The 18609-nt window shown below is 40.5% G+C and overlaps 2 protein-coding genes across 2 annotated transcripts in view; one reads left to right on the plus strand and one right to left on the minus strand.

The window, feature by feature from the left end:
* Window positions 1–5769, minus strand: part of LOC114658707 (interferon-induced protein 44-like) — a 55538-nt gene extending 49769 nt beyond the window's left edge. The window contains exon 1 of the mRNA XM_028810744.2: window positions 5663–5769. The gene's annotated coding sequence lies outside the window, so the exon portion shown is untranslated. The remainder of the gene's footprint in view (window positions 1–5662) is intronic.
* The window catches only part of LOC127529379 (uncharacterized), a 773396-nt gene that overhangs the window by 363114 nt on the left and 391673 nt on the right, over window positions 1–18609 (plus strand). The window lies entirely within an intron of this gene.

The following is an 18609-nucleotide window of genomic DNA, read 5'->3' on the forward strand; positions in this document are numbered from 1 at the left end:
ATAGAGCAGCATGGGATATGGAGTTCTTCGAGTCAGCCCTGTTGGGTTCCGTGGGTGCCACCAGGTGGTGCTGCAGGGATGGTGGAGCGCTACTTCATTGGGTTTCAGAAGTGATTTCATACCATGTCTGTGGAGCACAGGAAGTACTCCTGGGGGACATCAAATGAGCTGTCTGCCTCAAATGGAGGAGCCAAATTTGGGAGGAAGGTGTACAGTGCTTGCAGGGAGGAGTGGAAGAGGCAGTGACCTGTGTCCAAGAGAGAAATGAAGAGTTATTGCGTGTTATACAGGGCTTATTGTGCTTGTTGCTGTGGTGGTGGGAAATGCTTGGTTTAAAGAGTTTCCCACAAGAAAAACTCTGCTCCTTTTAACTTGTGTCTGTGCCTGTGTATTTTGGATGTTTGGGGAGTTGGAAAACCCCCTGGTGACCACAATATATAGGGGGAGATGGCATACACAGGACACTATTTCCCCCTGACCGCCAGATGGCAGCTCTCCTGGATTACAGCGGTGCCACACATTCCCACATGGCACCATGGGAATTGGAGTTATTCGACTCAGCCCTTTTGTGTTCTGTGGGTGCCGCTGGGGAATGCTGCGGGGCCTGAGGAGTCCTACTTTGTCAGCCTCTTACCTCACCTGGAAGTATTTCCAAACTATGGCTTCAGTATACCCAAAGTGCTTAAAAGGAGCTGACTGCCACTGCTCAAGGATCCAGAGTTGGGAAAAAAGGGCTGGAGGAGGCAGTGACCTAGAAGAGAAGTGAAAGACACAGAGTTGCTGTGTGCTTACTGCTTTGGACTGAGATTGTGGTGCGGGAAACTCTTTCCTCTAAAAGTTTAACACAATAAAGATCCTCTTGTCATGCTTATATACTTGTGTCCAAGCATTTGCAACGGGTGTTAGCGAGCTGGAGTACCCCCTATTGGCCACAATAATTATAAATGTACATAAAATATGATTAAAACAAACAGCAACCTCCCAACCCCACACACAATAAAACTTCTGGCTTGGATAACAGAGAGAGCTGCTATGGTCAATACAGGCTTGAAGGTGGCAGTAAGATGAGGTCAGGCCTGCTTAGATTGTGCCATAGGTTTGGGAACAAAAAAAGTATAATCTAATCTGAGATTATACTGTACTGTATAATTCGTTCCAAACCTCTGGTCGTAAACCGAATTGGTCGTGAACCGAAGCAATTTCCCCCATAGGATTGTATGTAAATACAATTAATCCGTTCCAGACCATACGAACTGTATGTAAATATATTTTTTTTAATATTTTTAAGCACATAGTTAATTACACCATAGAATGCACAGTGTAATAGTAAACTAATGTAAAAACATTGAATAACACTGACAAACACCCAGGCTCCCTACTCAGCTGCACGTACAGGCTCGCTCTCAGCTGCACGCGCTCTCTCTCTCATCAGCACACGAGCCTGCCTGCTCTCTCTCTCTCTCTCTCTTACATTGCAGCAGTTCAGCAGTTCACGTCTGACCGAGAACAATGCAACAGGTGCGGAAATCATCAGCGCGCACAAACTGAAAGGGAAACTGGCTTGTTCGTATACCTAGGGTGTGGTCGTGAACCGAGGCAAAAGTTTGGCAAACTTTTTGGTCGTGAACCGAGTTGTTTGTGTACCAAGGCGTTCGTGAACCGAGGTTCCACTGTATATATATATATATATATATATATATATATATATATATATATATATATATATATATATACTAAAATAAACAGAAATACAAGTATGAATAATATTAAATTAAAAAACCATTATGGTCACAGTCCCAAAGACTGTCACTGCAGTCCACCTGAGAAGAATGCTTGTTTTTTTTTTTATTATAGTTTCTGTAGTTGGAAAGATCCCTTCAGGACAAATGTCAGCATCATATAACTGTCTGCATTGAATGAGTCAGAGATTGTAATGGCTGATGTTAACCATCCACTTTTCCTCTGTACTGTGGCATTGCTTTCTTACTGTGCAGGGCAGTGGTGGCAGAGGATGGCACAAAGAAAGCAGTGGCCTATGCCAGCCAGAACTTGACTGTGTTTGTACAGAAATGGACAACATACAAGAGGGATCTGTGGGCAATTGTATGGGCTGTGTGTTAGTTTGGGTCGTATTTATTCACCATTATAACTGAACACAAGACTGTGGCAGGTTTGAGACACCTGAAATATCAGGGGATAAAGAGTACTGAAAAATTCTAGTAGAAGGTTTAAAACTTAGGCAAATATTTACTAAGTAAAAGTATATGACAAACTACTCATGTAAAAGTTCAATTTTGTTACTTCAGAATTAATCTAAATTAGTAAACATCCTTCATTATTCACGTTGTGCTTTGGAAAGTGTCAGCAGAAGGTACATAGAAATACCGTCGAGCAGGGTCCTCAACTCCAGTCCTGGGGGTTTTCGTTCCAACCAGTTTTGTAATTAGAAGGCAGGCCTATCAGATCATAAAAGTTGGTGTTTAATTCTATAGGTTGATGGAGCCTTCATTCTTCTAATATAAATCTTTATCACATTGTAGATTTTTCATTTTCTGAGGACATCATCGATATGTTTTGTTACCTGGAACAGATTTGTACCTCTTGTTCCTTTCCTTTTTCCTCATTTATTTCAAAACATTTTGTTAACACACACACTTTATGATGCATGTACTGAGGTTTCAATGGAAACAATGGACACTCAGGTTTACACCGCTGTTAAACAGTGATTTGTAAATTTTATTTTGAAGACCCCAGGAATGCACCCAGCCTGGACCAGCTCATACACTCACGGACAGAGACACATAAACCAAATATTCAGAAAATCAATAAAAAGTAATGAAGGTAAAAAAAAAAATTAACAAACAACACACACACAAATCCCAACCATTTCCCCAACAACGATAATGATATAACTAACACTGAACAAATCAAACCCAACAAAACACTAAACACAAAAGGGCGAACGGTAAACACTCGATACAGCCCACAAGCTCTCCAGTTCCACAGAGAGGAGCGATAATAATCAAGTTAACAGCCTCCTAAATGTTAGGAAAATTTTGTCCTACCGAGTTCCACTTGTTATGTGAAGACTTGAAGTGATTGGGAGCTAGTGCTCCCCAGATGAAGGCGTAACCAACCAACATGAAATCACAAAAACAAGCAGGAACAGGAAAAGAATGTAAATCTAGATTGTAATCTGATTGAGGATGAAATATTGAAACAAGTAGACTTAGACGATCACGAAGCTGCCAGCTTCTTCTGGCTCACTTTTAAAGTCTACGCCATTGTGATATAGCGGGTCCATGGCTCAGAATAAAAGCCCAGTTTTTAAATTAATAATCGCCGCACTCGTGGCTTAAAGAGGGGGCATGGTAGTGTGGCAGGAGCAGTTCTCGGATGCTGTGTGATGCGGGCGTTTCCTCGCTTAAGTGCACAGGTGAGGAATCGCCTGTATTTGTAATTGATGCCGGGAGCTGCTAATCACCACACCTGAGCCCCGTCCCCATGATAAATAGGAGAAGCGTGAGGGCGGAGGAAGGAAGACGGAAGACAAGAAAAAAAAAGGCTTGGAGAGCAAGAGCAGCAGGTGGGGAAAAGAGAGTGGACGACCCAGACAGCTATGAAAGAGAAAGGTCAGCGCGGTTAGGGGTCCCAGAGAGAGCGAGTGATCAGCGCTCATGGGACAGGATCGCTCCTACTGAGGTTTTCAGAAGAGTAGGTATAATCGCGGAGGAGTGCACCCTAGGGATCCAAGGGACAACTTTGTACGAGAAGGAAGACGGGAGGACAACGGACCCCGAGCGGTCAGGCAGACACCAGCAGAGGCAGCCATGACGGGGGTCGGTAGAATGAGGACCACGGTGGCTGAAGTTTCTCCCGCTGAGCATACCTTAGGTGAGCTGGAGAGACTGGGAAGGAGCAGAACTTGGCTGATGCGACTCCAATGTCGTCTGCAGAATTTTAATCTCGTTTTTGCCTTGTTTTTAAAGGTCTGAATTTTACCTGGTTTTTATGGATTATTTATTTAATAACGTTTTGAACTCTGCACTTGTTTTGAACACAGTTTTGGTTTTGTTTTAACTTTGCACCTTTTTGCACCATCCCCTTGTTTCTTTGTGACCTAATTTTCCAGCTCATCTGGTTACATTACCGACGGTGTCGGGTTCAAGAGCTCCCAAAAAGGAGATGGGAGCATGAAGCGGAACGCGCATCGTCACAGCCATACCTTATTTCCCCCAGCAAACCCCTGGCAACACCTAAAGCTGCCCAAAGGCAAAGTGCTCCCAAACCTGCTGGGATTTGTAGTCCATTTAATTAGCACGGATACAAAGGATTAAAACTAATTAAGCAATTAAGGGTTCTGAATCGTATCAAATGAGTTAACTAAAAGCCTGAAAAAGCTTATTGCTTTAGTAGTAAATAAATGGGTTCTAATGAAAAATTTGGATAAAGCAAAAACCTGTAGCCACTGCGGACCTCCAGGACTAGAGCCGAGTTGATGGCCCCTGCAGTAGAGGAATATTAATAACATACAGTGTATGCACATCCACACACTATACAGTAAATAGAAATAATTGCACTGGCAATTGAGTTTCAAACTGTAATTATTATGTACGGCCCTAGCAAATGCACGGCAGGCAAGTAATCAGAATTTTATTACATTTTCACCATTTACGTTTGTGAATAAACATCACACTGATGCACCTTTCTACACAGATGTGCATTGGGCAAAGTTGTGGTGGCACATTCGAGAGATTTGTTAAGCTGTTAGAAATAAATTTTTGTGTGAGACCAAAGTAAGGATGTCATGGAGCTGTCACATGTTGTTTAACATTACATTGTTGTGTGAGGACTGTACTCTGAATCTAAGACTACAGAGGTGCAGAGTGCCGTTAAAGCCTTCCACCTAAAATGGAGACTGTGGGAGTCACAACTGCAGCTAGATATCCGTGTCCATTGCCATCTTTTCTCACCGATCTCTAAATAGCTCGGTGCAGCCTTTCCATTACAGAATGTGTGCCAAAGATTACGGTGGAATCATATTGACTCAGGTGGCTCCTGTTCCGATCTTTGTTTCACACTTCCAGACACAGTGACGTATTTCCAGCTTCATGCGGCTCCTGTCGTTTCTGAGTGCATAGTTTTTCTAAAGAGTTGTTTTCACTGATTTGACCCAACAAAGCAAAGCACACATCATGCATCAGTGATGAACATCTTCATACTAAATTCAAGTGGCTGTAGCAGAAGGCATCAAGCCAGATAGCAATGAGCTGACTTCATGTAAGCCTGCTCAGATTTCTGCCCAAAAGAATGGAGGCATAAGGAATAACAGGATAACAATAGCAGGATAACAATTGAACATAGTAAGGCTGCTTGAGTCCAAACCAGTACAACAAAGTTTAATAAGTCACTTCTCTGCAGGACATTTGTTTTGTTATTTTTGGCGCTCACATTGAGTACATAAAGGGTTATTTTTGCCCTTCCATAAAATTGAATTGGACACCCCAGGACTATATGGGCTTAGATTAAAATAAAAAGCCAGAACTTAAAGTGTTGCCTACAGACATCAGCTGGATGTCCTACCTCAGCCAGCATGTGATAAAGCAAAGGCTGCAATTCAAAGGTCTGACCACAACGACCCCTCAGACCCCCGGTCACTGACCTGCTGTGATGCCCCAAGATGTTTTCACTCAGAGGCTGAGCTGCTGTCTCATTATGTAGCCTGTGTGAGATTAGGGTGGGACGAGGTCTGTGAAGCTCAGGAAACCCCCGCCCTTGTACCAGTAGAGCTGACTCAAAGTGAAAGAAAAAGTGAAATCCACATCCTCTGCTTTTCCTGGAAGAAGGCCTGATTTTCTGTAAATGTGCTGCTTTACCCAGGAGCCTAGGGGGGTCTTTGTTTACATACAGTGCTTATAACACCCCTTTGCCAGTTCTCACTTTGTATTATGGTACAACAATACATCATTTGGCTTTGTTTTCACTGATCAGCAGACTTTCTAATATTAGACTGAAAGCAGATTTCTGCAAAGTGCCCTAATTTAATTACAAATATAAAACACAAAATAATAGTTTGTGTAAATATTAAAATATGACAGCCGTAAATCCTTAGTGGTGCCATCATGAGTTCAATGGAGATCACCTGCCTGGAGTTTCGCTTGATTGCATCTTGGAGGTCCCACTTGTGGTGTACATTCACTACACATCATAATCCATTACTTTTCATACTGATTTATTAATTCATGCTTTTGTTTGTAACATCTAGGGCCTTTATACCATTTCTCGTGGAAATAAAATCTTGTCCTGTAAATGTAAGTTGATGTTTAATTGTGCACTTTCAGCTTGGTTTCACTGCTTACTTGAAGACTTTATTCACGCTATATTTTTTGAATACATTTTTTTTTAAGGAGACCTTGTCCTGCTGTGGCCCATTTAATTAATCAGCGCCATTTCATCATAGGGTGGCACAGCGGAAGATCTGCTGCCTCGCAGTAAGGGGACCAGAGTTCATGTCCCGGGTCATCCCTCCGTGGAGTTTGCATGTTCTGATGGTATCTGAGTGGGTTTCCTCCCACAGTCCAAAGACATGCAGGTGAGGTGATTTACAATGGATTTTTTCACTTAGGAAAAGATGCTTTTACCCACTTTACTGGATTTTTGATTCTGAGTGAGGATCCATTGTTTTTACCCACCCATCTTTGATCTCAGCTACTTCCAATAACCCTACAGTGTTGGGGGGCTGAGACTCCCCCCTCTCCTCCCCTAAAATGCTGAGATTGTCATATCTGACAGTGGTCTTCAGTATGCTGAATTTAAATCTTTTGTAGAAAGTTGTGAATTGAAGCATGAAGTGGACAGAAATGGAGCATTGATGATTTGATGCAACACAAGATGATTTCTGTCAGCTTTGCCACCATCAGACACTCAGCACACTTGTGTGCAGAATATTAGAACATTTGAAAAGTTGTGACAAGATCAGGCCATTCTTTTATATTTGTTTTAAAAGCATCATTTCTTACACGCCATGGCAGAACACAACCACTAATAAAATAACTGGAGAGGCAAAAGAAGGAAAATCAGCCTCCTGAAGCTACGGCGAGGTGTACGACAACTGCTAATCAGTGAGGGGCCCATGGAAATGTCAGAACTCCACCTATGATGGTCTCTAAGTGCAGACAAGTAAACAGGAAACACATTCTTATCTGACGAAAAACAACACCGGCAATCTGTGACCAAATTTATTACTTTTATTTACATTTTCTTAATTTACAACACACACAACTCAGCTGCACATGAGTTCAAGAAAAACTAAAAATGTTATTTATTTTGTAACAGCACCTTAACACGGCAACAGATCAGTCCAGCATTACACCAATAACCTATAAAGGATCTCTGACACCCATTATGTCTCCTCTGAGAGGAGTCGTTAAGCTTCATCTCGATTCCGACTCCATGATGCAGATGACGTGGCATCTTTTATGTCCGACCCAGGAGTACTTCCAGGGTCAAAGCACTGCACATGGCAAGCACTTCTGGGCCAGGAGGAATCACCCAAAGTGGGGATAGCGTTCCCTTACAGCTCCCCCTTGTGTTTGCCTGTCCATGTGTCTATCCAGTCACTATTTCTCTGTTATCCAAACATTATCACTGCTTTGACCTACCAGACTGCATGTAATGGAGACACAGCAAACTAAAGGACACACTGCTCTGCAAATGCTAATGCTGAATATGTCCAACGGACAGGAACTGCTGGAGAGACATACGGTAAATCAGCTCATCCATCTTAATAAAAGGACAAGAGTCAGTGTATCTTTGTGTCCATCTGGTTACTATGTCTCTTCCATTCCAACAGATGGTGCATCACAAACATTAGCAAACATTGCTTTGATGAATCTTGTACCAAATGGCATGTAACTGAGATATAGCAACCCAAAGAATAGACTGGAATGACAACATTAATGCTGAATACGTCCGACAGACAGAAACTGACTAACAGAAGTCAGCTTATCCACGTTAATAAAAGGACAAGCATCTGTGCCCATCTGGGTGAATCACAAACATTTATTGTTATGCATTTTATTACTACAAATGTTTGTGAAGTGCCATCTGTTGGAATGACAACTATAATGCATTTTATCCATATACATTCCACTAGATGGTGCACAGCAAACATTAACCCTGAGGTCTATGTTGATGTATATGGCATAAAAAATAAGCCTAATGTAGATTTTAATGTTTAAAATTCACAATATTGAAATGTGTTTTAAATAATAATACTTGTACTACAAATATTAGTAAAAATGAGCTAAAACGGATTAACCTGCCAGCAATAAGAACACCTGAGTAAACAGCCAGCAATTAGAAAAGCTGCGCCTTTTCACATTCACTTAAGTGGAGTCTCCTAAATCTTTTAAACTCATGTTAAACCCACTCTGTGTATATTTTTAATGACTGCTACAGATTGATTTTAAATTCTGCATCTTTACTGCTTTTACCCCTGTTTCTTTTAGATCATTCCTTTAGAATCTTAAGAGAATAAATACTTATTTTCTAATTTATGAAACCTGGGATAATTAGCATGAGAATGGCAAAAACTTCTTGATTATTCTTGTAATCCTTGATAATTCAACCTGAACTGAGAAGTGTGGGATAAGTGCAGAGCAGAGATGGAAGTGCAGAGCAGAGACGAGGAACACCAGTATGAAGCAGCTCTGCACTCAGACTTGAAAAGACTCATCTTCCATGACCTTCATTTTCTACATAAATATTTTTAATAAGACTCTTTTTCAAATACATTTCCTAACCTTTTACGTCTCTTTTCAAATATATTTCCTACTTTTGATATGATAGATTTTACTGTGTCATTTATTAATCTTTCTTTATCCATCCATCCATCCTCTTCCTTTTATCTGAGGTCGGGTCAGAGATGCCCAGACTTCCCTCTCCCCGAACTTCTAGCTCTTCTGGGGGAATCCCGAGGCGTTCCCAGGCCAGCCAAGAGACATAGTCCTTCCAGCGTGTTCTGGGTCTTCCCTGGTGCCTCCTCCTGGTTAGACGTGCCTGGAACACCTGACCAGGGAAGCGTCCAGGAGGCATCCTGATCAGATGCCCGAGCCACCTCATCTGACTCCTCTCGATGCGGAAGAGCAGCGGCTCTACTCTGAGCTTCTCACCCTGTCTTTAAGGGAAAGCCCAGACACCCTGTGGAGGAAACTCATTTCAGCCGCTTGTATTAGTGATCTTGTTCTTTCGGTCACTACCCATACCTCATGACCATAGGTGAGGGTAGGAGCGTAGATCGACTGGTAAATTGAGAGCTTTGCCTTACAGCTCAGTTCCTTTTTCACCACGACAGACCGATGCAGAGCCCACATCACTGCGGATGCCGCACCGATCTGCCTATCGATCTCACGCTCCATTCTTCTAACACTCATGAACAAGACCCAGAGATACTTGAACTCCTCCACTTCAGGCAGTATCTCGCTCCCAACCCTGAGAGGGCACTCCACCCTTTTCCAGCAGATGGAAGCCACTCATAACTAAAAGGCATATGACAGCTGACATGGAGTTTGCCAAATAAAATTTAAAGTTCTCTGAGAGCATGAGACCAGAGACTCACTCTCTGAGGGGTTGCGGTCCAATAATCTAGTCTCATCAGACCATTGAACTCTTAAGAATTATGTCTGATAAAGACCAAAGAACTGCAGGAAACAAGAAAAAATGGGATTTCAGTTTTCTAATTTTTAATAAATTGTAAATGTCACAGGGTTTGGATGGTCATTCCAACCAGGAAATGGGATGGTTCCTTACTGGGACAGAAGGTTCTGAGCAGGCAAATAGGCATTCCAGTCAGAAGAGATGGCCAAACAGCTCATCGGTTATAAAAGACGCCGCCGTGGATACGCTATTCCCACAGGACACAAGATGGCGGTAGCCCTCCGTATCAACGCCCATTTGAGAACCAACAGGGAAAGCTGGGAGATGTAGTCCAGCAATACAGCCCTGCTAGGGACCATGGGTGCCGCAGAGGGGTGTTGTCAGGAGATGCGTTCCCCAATTTATGGGACTTCCGTGTGACTTAGAAGTACCTCCATCAGGCAGTGACCCTGGCACTGGAAGTACTCCCAGGTCCTCAATAAAAGGGACCGCGAGTCAGAGCTGGGAGAACGTGGAGCAACACTCGACAGGAGGAGGGCAGTGCGGTGGTGAGAGAAATTGTTGGAGAGAGAGCTTGGAAAGATTATTTGTATTTGTGTTTGTGTTAACTTTTTTGAGGTATTGTGTACAACAAACACACCATAATTTGAACCTGGGATTCTTTGTGTGATCGTGTTTGGAGGTTTGGGACTTGCTAACAACCTGGTTCCATCATAAAATTTACAAATCTTTCTGAAAACATGGGCAAAAGTGTAAAGTTATCTATTTAAAATTAAATCTAAAACACAGTAAAATGTGTAGAAAATGAAGGGGTTGGAATACTTTCTGAATCCGCTTTAAATACAGTATATAATAAAAAACTGCCACTGACTTAAGCTGCTACCTTTATGTTACAGAAGACAGACGCTTTAGAGCCACTCACCAGGATGTTTGATAGTCTAATGCTCTTACACCTTCTAAGCAGATGTCATGATGATGTATTATTGGCTTGTGACACACAGCTGCAGAGACCTGCTACACATCAATGGCTTAACCGCTTTAGTTGAAATTGCCAACCAACTCTCTCATATCCCCTGTGTCATCACAATGACCTTTTACACCCGTTTTATTTCTTCCTATAAATTATGTCTGATATTAGGAAATAATTATAAGTGATATTACCCGCTGACTTTAATCAACACTCTCAGTAAAAGTTTTCTCTCCCTTTTTTAGGCATCTCCAGATTATTCAAATTCCCACACACTCTTGTACTCATACTTTAGATTTAATTATCATCCATGTTGTCTATCATCAATAAAACTTTTCCATGATTCCTTGATTACATTTGATTTGCTAAAAGATTAATTATTATTAAAAAAAATATGAGTCCAAGCCTGGAACTAGATGTACAAATGAGCTGTCAAACACAAAGGTTGTGCTCCTCAAACCAAAATCAAAATAAAAGAAAAAGTTCATGCTGGTTTAACCAGAAGGCAGGCCATCTTAAAGTTGAAAGACATAAGTTAGTAATGAAAATTTATCAATCTGCATGAGCTGACAATATTTCATTTAATAGGAAAGCTCTCTAAAAGGCATACTCAGATTACTAATCCAAATTAAAGATAACAATGTTAGATATTCCTATATTTATGTAAAAATAACAGCTAACCTGACTAATGAGAAATACAAAATGTCTGAAACAAGTCCACTTAATGGAATGATATTTATTAGTATGTTACATACCCGCTTTGGTTTGTAGTGATGGTTGAGAAAAGTTTTTAACTCACATTTTCATGGTGAATGGAGACAGCAAACTTTCTGGCAGAATGAGTGCGTACAGGAAGAAATACTGGACCGGAACAAACAATATAAAAACGTCCATGAAATAATCGCAGGTTACTCACATCACATAATCCACAGATAAAGTCCAGCAATCTGGTCCAGAATTAGATTCCATAAGCACCAACTCAATTAGAAAGCTTATATGCTCATGTTGGCAAAATGCATGCACTTATTGCCTAAGTAAACACTTCAAAGCCGTGAACACAGAGAAACACATTCACACGGAAATGAGCTTTTGAATTGAAGAAAGGACTCTATACCAATGAATGGAAAGGAGAGGCATGTCTTCAATTTAGAACCTTGATCTCACATGAAGCTGCTTCCACTGCATGCTCTGCTCTGATTTTCCACAAATATTTTAGCAAACTGCATGTGTTTTTCCCATTGTGAGCATACAACTGGATGACTTGACATGTGGATTATATGAGACTAGTAAAGTGAGATTTTCTATGCACCTTTTTATATTGTTTTCTGTGGTTTAGCGTAGGTCTACATAGATTCCTATTCTATAAGAAAATGTGAAACACAAGGTTACATTTTTTTTGACCATCACTACAAAACAACATGGGGTATGCAACGTAGAATAAACTATAATTTTTGAGTGGAATATTCCTTTAATATTAGTAGCAATACTAATATTAATTTCTTTATGATAAATAAGATCACATAAGATTACAGAATGGCAATCTACTTCTAGGTCTGAAAGCAATGGATCAAATGATGTTGCTCCTTTTTTAATTTAAAATGAAAATTTCTGAAAAATTATATTTTTAAATATAAATTTGAAACAAAAAATTAAAATGATAACAGAATAGTCAGAATTGCATTTGGTCTTCTTCTTTGTGTTATTTCTTTCCCCCTTTGTTCAAATTCTTCTTGTTTGTTGGGTTTCAATTGTGTGAGTGCAGTCAGGGCCTAAAGAACGTTTAGTACTCTTAGGTGCTACAGTCATAAGGGCTGCAGCCACCTGAGAGGATTATAAAGACGTCTGTTTACCCACAGAGTTGTGTTAGTTACTCAAAGAAAATAATACATTACAAATTACTAATTACTTCTGTCAAATTTAACAGGATTTCCTAATTCATTACTTCCTGGAAAAAAGTAATCACATTGCTACTTACTTTATTTTTAACGTTGCTGTGAGGTATGTGTAAAGACCAGACAGAAGGGGATGTTATTCACACCAAGAAAAAACGTCTGGTATTCATGGGATTATAAGAGGCAACACGGTGATGTGGAGATGATCTTTCTACGCTCATAGCTGCAGTTCAGATTTCCTTTCTATTTTGTTTTTTGCACTTCACAGAGAGCTGTAACAAGTTTAACTCATTATCGGTCTGGAGTTTGCATGATCTCTCCATGTCTGGGTGGATTTTCTCCAGATCTTGCCACAGCCTTAGGTTAACTACTTTGTGTGTGTGTGCTTGCCTAAATCTATCTTCAGATTCTCATTTACCAACCCTTTGATTAATATACTGTAGAAATGTGAGACAATAAAAGAACAAACAGAATTTGTTACACCATTATAGAATAAGATCATGAAGAACTGCTTCATGTAGTAAGGTCTTTTAGCTCATATCAACAAAACAGGCATCAGCGGTTCTCATCATCTGCTGCAGGGCCCCCAGGAGCAAAATGTCCATATTCACGTCAAGCTCTGTCTCTGTTGAGTAGTTCTTAACTGGGAAGATATCAGAATCAGGGACTTCCAGCATGTCTCCCAGCACAGACACCTGAAAAAAATAGAAACATGACAGGGAGACGATGAAGTGGACCTTCACCTTAAAAAATAAAGGTGCCACTGAGGATCTTCAGAGCAATACCATGGGGGAACCATTTTTGGTCCCCAAGAGAACCATGCACTTGAAGATTCCGGAAAGAACCTTAATTTATTTAGATTTGTAACAAGTTCCGTAATAGCTATGAACAGGTTTGTGAAATACAAATGGGTTCCTGATTTTAAAGGGAACTGCATACTGCATGCTATGGCACAAGTTAAGTTCAGGTTTTCTTGAACTGTTAATATCTTGCCTACCAGACTTAAAGATTTCTGCTTTGTCTAGATATTAGGAATCATTTCTAAGCCCAAAGAACTAACTTCATACGCAAAGGACCCTTCACAGAACGAAATGGGCCTTTGTCAATCAATGGCTCTGTGACGAACCACTCAAGCCAGTGAACAGCAATTTAGTACTGTTATTTTTAAAAGTGTGGAGACAAGCCTAGGTTTGACTGCAATTAGTAGTGATGAAAATATCTTCTATGAAAATGTCTGAAAAACCATTCCAAACACAGTATCTGGAAACCAGTCACAAGTAATACATTCTAAATATACAAAGAGACATTGATTACATCAGCATAATGAACACATACAAATGTGTTTGTGGTCTGTTACTTAATATATATCAACTTTATTGAAGAACTTGATGCTACTACAGACACACATATGAATAAGTTACACAAATCATTCAAAATAATCTACTGTATATTAATCTAGTCACTTCTTCAAGGTCCTGAAAATAACCTTTTTTTTCTGTCAAAATAACAGAATACAACAAAATACATTTCAGAGACAACTTCGGGGCTTGTTGTCCGGTAATACCACTCCATGCAGAGAGTTGGTGCTGTCACCTAATGCCTTGCCTCTCGTTCTACCTCCAAATCCAGTGATCAGTTTGGGCTGCTGAGTGACGTCACTTCTGGTTCCCATACAGCTGGACTTGCCTCTTCCACCTTGTACACCTCATAACTGGGGCTGCCGTCATCATGAAGTCAGTCTAGCTTAGGACTCACGTCTCTAAAGACATTATTATGGTTCTCAGATAATTATTGTTTTGTTTTCAGTTATATGGGGATCACCGGAAGATGCTGAAAACCTTTATAATTTCTCTTGTCTGGAGGGGCGATTGATAGCAATATGTTCACAGGTGTGCTGAACTCTGCCTTCCAAGAACTCCTGGAATGTTTTCATTGCACCTTACAAGTCTAGGAAGTCTCAAGAAGGCAGGCGGAGACTCCCAGGTCATTAAAAACACAACCCAGCAGATAGTAACGGATGCTGGACAGCAATCTATCCAGGCTAATTTAAGTGACTGTCATTTTTACAGGGAGTTTCTTGCAGCCTTAACAGTGAAAGGTAATCCATATTACTAACCGGGAATACACCGGATATGGACGCAGGGACACGGCGATGGGACCATGAGACATACTGCGCAGGCGCGTGTCTCATAAACCACAAGCAGAGTCGTATCCACCGCGAACGAAGGAGTCACGGCCCAAGAACGAAAGAGCTCAACTAACGTGAATGAGAAATGAAGCAACAACGCACCCATAGCTACCACCAACGACACAACCACACAAAAAAGAGGATTCTGCGCTGCACCCCAGAGTCAAACGTGAGAGGCTACGGAGGCCCCACAGGTCCACAAAGATAGTACGAAAGGCGCAGGCGTCACCGCCATATTGTGAGTGGCACTACTCGGAGTGAAGTTAGGAATGATGTGCTGCTTGGGATTGTACAAACCGCTGAACGCTTTACACCAAATTCAAACACAATACAGCTCAACGATACAAACACAAGCCCACCTGGATAGGATCAATGAACGCAGGCGCCTACAACACGCGTCTGAAACTGTGGAAGCAAAGCAGGCACGGGTTCAAAACGAATGAGCTCGACTAATGTATTTCAGGATACCCAATGCTGGGGGTAGGCGAGCGAAGTGAGCAGGGGGTGGAGCCCCCTTGTTCTTCTAGAAGCATAATTGTGAGTCATGTGTTGTTAATGAATATGCCCATTATCAGTCTTAACTCCCATTCGGTGTGTGTTTCGATCTTTCCATTTCAGTGCCCGTTACAAGATAGTGTATATACAATATATATTGCTATATATGATTTACCTTGATGTTATTTCTGAGAATCTAGGTACACAGGACTGGCGAGCTTGTTAAGCAAAATGGCTTTGGGCCATTCTTGTCTCAATTGTTCTAGTGGTTGACATCTGACAGTCATCACAGACTTAGTCTTCATGTGAAAAGAAGAAAAAGGGGATGAAATGATGGCCTTTATTTTTCCTAATTTCTGTAAAACTGTTGTTTGTAATAAAAGGCAAGTCATTTTTCCCTTGAAACATGTTCTGACACTTGAAAAAGAGATACAGTAAGTGTAACTGAATAACAATCTAAATAAGAACAAGGACCACTTAATGAATATCAGATAATCAACTGTTCTGGTATCTTGACAGCAAGTAGCACTGAAAGGAAAAGTCAGCTACTTAACAGAGTGCCACAAGGTGAGGAGAGAGCCTGGGTGTATGGGCACCTGACTGGCCAGAGTCACCTACTCCATCATGACACAAGTCATTTTGCAAGAAGTGAGCAGCAATTGGAAACCAATCGGCATTGGTTGAGAATTTCAAAGGATTCAGTTACTACTTTATTGTTTGTTAGGCTGACACTGCATGCTTTTTATTATTTTGTTTATTATGATGTCACCATTATTTGATCCTGTCTTCTATTTATTTCCTTCAACTTACCTTTTCATGAAGGCACTTGCTCCAGTACACTTTGGTAAGGTCCTCATTAACTTCTTGGAAGATGTTGTCTATCTTAGTGACCAGCACAAGCTGAGGAATGCCTGCAGAGTAAAAGAAGAAAGTTCCTGTGAAACTGTACTCTCCCTCCTAGTTCTCACATCACCTCCATCACACTTCATGTTATATCCTAACATTATTGTTTCTTTTCTGGAGCAATTTGATTGATCTTGGTTGTCTCTGGTGAGACTGAGGCAGCTCTCCTTCAGCAATGTGGATTTTTACTTGTATTTGCTTCAAAGAACCTCACAATAAATTTGATAAGTTCAATGACAAAAATAGGAAATCACAATGAGTTGTGCTTAGGTTTGAGTTAAGGGAACTTGCTACTTTATAACTCACAGCAAAGCAGACCTCAATGTCAGTGGACTTTATTAAGCAGACAAACAAGGAAGTTTATATAAGTGAGAAAGGTTATTTTAAAATACTCATAAAATGGTCATATAACCAGAGAAAAATCGGGAGTGGTCTCCCCTCGACTTTCTCATAAAGTCAGATATGGGGATGGATTTTTGAGGAGTAAACCAGAAGACAATGATTATATTTTTATATTATGTACATTAAAGAACCATCAATAACAAATCAAATCAAATTAATAATATATTGAACAATTATTATAAAAGTAAAGTTGAATAAATCGGACTCTGCAGCTGCATGAATAAAATAGTACCACTTCAAGTTGAAAGAAATCTACATTTTGTACCTAATACTTGTACGCAAAATTAGGTTGACCTAAGTGAAAGCGTACTCAGGTTATCGTGTTTACCTACATGCACACACAGACAGGCAGACACACACACAACAACAACAACAACAACATTTATTTATATAGCACATTTTCATACAAAAAGTAGCTCAAAGTGCTTTACATAATGAAGAAAAGAAGAATAAAAGACAAATAAGAAATTAAAATAAGACAACCTTAGTTAACATAAAAAGGAGTAAGGTCCGATGGCCAGGGTGGACAGAAAAAACAAAAAAAAACTCCAGAAGGCTGGAGAAAAAAATAAAATCTGTAGGGGTTCCAGGCCACGAGACCGCCCAGTCCCCTTTGGGCATTCTACCTAACATAAATGAAATAGTCCTCTTTGTAGTTAGGGTTCTCACGGAGTCACTTGATGGTGATGGTTATACAGACTTCTGGCTTTTAATCCATCCATCATTGTTGGAACATCATGGTGCTTTGGGTAGATGGTGGTGGCACAAGCCACCACCAATAGGACACCGGAAAAGGAAACAGAAGAGAGAGTAGGGGTTAGTACAAATTTTGAATGAATAGTTATTATAATGAATTGGATATACAGAGTGTCAGGATTAAATTACAGTGAAGTTATGAGAAGGCCATGTTAAAGTAATGTGTTTTCAGTAGTTTTTTAAAGTGCTCCACTGTATTAGCCTGGCGAATTCCTACTGGCAGGCTATTCCAGATTTTAGGTGCATAACAGCAGAAGGCCGCCTCACCACTTCTTTTAAGTTTTGCTCTTGAAATTCTAAGGAGACACTCAGTTGAGGATCTGAGGTTGCGATTTGGAATATAAGGTGTCAGACATTCCGATATATAAGACGGGGCGAGATTATTTAAAGCTTTATAAACCATAAGCAGAATTTTAAAGTCAATTCTGAATGACACAGGTAACCAGTGTAGTGACATCAAAACTGGAGAAACGTGTTCGGATTTTCTTTTCCTGGTAAGGATTCTAGCAGCTGCATTCTGCACTAATTGCAAACGATTGATGTCTTTTTTGGGTAGTCCTGAGAGGAGTGCGTTACAGTAATCTAGCCGACTAAAGACAAACGCATGAACTAATTTCTCTGCATCTTTCGATGATATAAGAGGTCTAACTTTTGCTATATTCCTTAGGTGAAAAAATGCTGTCCTAGTGATCTTATTAATATGCGATTTAAAATTCAGATTACAATCAATGGTTACCCCTAAGCTTTTTACCTCCGATTTGACTTTTAATCCTAATGCATCCAGTTTATTTCTAATAGCCTCATTGTATCCATTATTGCCAATCACTAAGATTTCGGTTTTTTCTTTATTTAATTTGAGAAAGTTGCTATTCATCCATTCTGAGATACAGGTTAGACATTGTGTTAGCGAATCAAGAGATTTGGGGTCATCAGGTGCTATTGATAAATACAGCTGTGTGTCATCAGCATAGCTGTGGTAGCTCACGTTATGTCCCGAGATAATCTGACCTAATGGAAGCATGTAGATTGAGAAGAGCAGCGGACCCAGGATAGAGCCTTGTGGAACACCATATAGAATATCATGTGTCTTTGAGTTATAATTACCACAACTAACAAAGAATTTTCTCCCTGCCAGGTAGGATTCAAACCAATTTAAGACACTGCCAGAGAGGCCCACCCATTGACTAAGGCGATTCTTAAGAATATTATGATCAATGGTGTCAAATGCGGCACTCAAATCTAAGAGGATGAGAATAGATAAATGGCCTCTGTCTGCATTTACCCGCAAGTCATTTACTACTTTAACGAGTGCAGTTTCTGTGCTGTGATTTGTTCTAAAACCTGACTGA

This window comes from Erpetoichthys calabaricus, chromosome 10, assembly GCF_900747795.2.
Source record: "Erpetoichthys calabaricus chromosome 10, fErpCal1.3, whole genome shotgun sequence".
NCBI classification, from domain to species: domain Eukaryota; kingdom Metazoa; phylum Chordata; class Cladistia; order Polypteriformes; family Polypteridae; genus Erpetoichthys; species Erpetoichthys calabaricus.